Below are 1,644 nucleotides of genomic sequence, written 5' to 3'. Positions count from 1 at the left end.
TCTAAGGTGCCACAAGTACTCCTTTTCATATCTGTTAAGTAGCTGGTAATCTCCCAAATGATGGTCTGTTCCTCTCCCCAGAATGCAGGCTAACACCCTCCTTTAGATGTTAAAGTTTCATGAAAGGAAAAATAAAGAGGAAGCAAGCATAGAATTTATGGATGTATTTGAGAAAGGAAAGGAAATGGACTGAAAGAAGACAAAAGGACTCAGAAGTGAGAAAAGGGTTATTGTTTAGAAGAGACTTTGAACCACCATCCTCTCGGGTGTGAAGCAAATGTGATAACCACTAGCATTTGGCACATTTTATAGAGCCTTAAGGCTTGTCGACACTGGCATTTTACAGTCTCATACCCTAGGAACTGAGCTAGTCGGGCTGGGCAAGAAAGCTTCTCGAAGGCACAGAGAGTAAAGAAGGAGCACTGAAGAAGTTTCTTTGCCCTCTGAGATTCATTTTCTGACATTTGCCTTCTTTCCTGGTTCCTTCACTCTCCAGCTATCAAACCGATTCTGAAGGTATTTAAAATTCCCTCTAACTTCTCTTGCTGGTATTCCAAGAAAAATCCTAAGCAAGCGCTCTTGAAATGTTACGAGAGAGATTGAAATAAGGTCATTTCCTGAGGTAGAATAAAGAAGCAGTGTCAGGAGTGGGATTTGAACCCACGCCTCCATAGGGAGACCAGAAGACCCAATTACCGGAAAGACAGAGCCTTGAGTCTGGCGCCTTAGACCTCTCGGCCATCCTGACAGCATGGAGAAAAAGCCCCTCTCTCCACCCTAGTTTCCTTCAATATTTGATGAGCCGCTCAGGGAGGCCAAGACAACATGACTCTTTCAACAACTACAGCACATCTGGTTTTTAAACACAATCACCCTCCCCTAAAGTTGCAGGTTTCCTAGAACCCTGTGAGTTCTGAGGTGTTCTCGTCTCCCTACTCAAGTATTAGGGGAATAAAAAGGTGTTCACTAGGATAGAGACAGAATACAGACACTCAGCTTTAGGATGACCTCAAACTCCCACACATTGGGCCACATAGTCAAACAGCCAGCACTCACAATCGGTACTGGCTCCCCCGCCCCCCACCCCAAAATAGCTCAGCACTCAGTGTGGTGAGCCCTTCTGGAAATCTTGCAAAAGAGTTTGGTGCCTGAATGGGAGTAAAATTCTTCTGAAAATGATTTTTTTTTGTTTCACCGAGAAAATTGGGGTGGGGGGGCAAGGGGAGGGAATATTGATCTAGGGTGAACCTGAATGTTTATTGCAGTTTTCGGTCAGCTCCACTCGGCTTTCTAAGGCTACTTTCTCTACAGTTTCGGAAGCAGGTCAATTCCCCACTATAGAGGGTACAAGAAGAGAGAGTGAAGAAACCCCTGTGCTCAGTATCACAACCTGAACCCAAGCAAAACGTCTCTGAGGGTGAGATATTACCTGTAATTGGTTTCTTAATGTATTAGGCTTCGGCCTGTGTGTTTTGTTTTATTTTGCTTTGTGATTTACTTTATTCTGTCTGTTATTACTTGAAACCACTTAAATCCTACTTTTTATACTTAATAAAATCACTTTTGTTTCTTAATAAACCCAGAGTAAGTGATTAATACCTGGAGGAGCAAAGAGCTGATATAGAGGGTGAACAATTTACGAAT

General features: G+C 43.1%; 1 non-coding gene across 1 annotated transcript; it reads right to left on the bottom strand.

The window, feature by feature from the left end:
• Nucleotides 1-639: 639 nt before the first annotated feature.
• Nucleotides 640-748, bottom strand: TRNAL-CAA. The gene is made up of 2 exons: nt 711-748; nt 640-685 (listed from the first exon to the last, which is right to left on the bottom strand). It is a non-coding gene; the product is annotated as a tRNA-Leu (tRNA).
• Between the last annotated feature and the right edge of the window lie 896 nt (nt 749-1,644).

This window comes from Dermochelys coriacea, chromosome 14 (genome assembly GCF_009764565.3).
Source record: "Dermochelys coriacea isolate rDerCor1 chromosome 14, rDerCor1.pri.v4, whole genome shotgun sequence".
NCBI lineage: Eukaryota > Metazoa > Chordata > Testudines > Dermochelyidae > Dermochelys > Dermochelys coriacea.
This window is presented reverse-complemented; position numbering and strand designations above follow the sequence as displayed.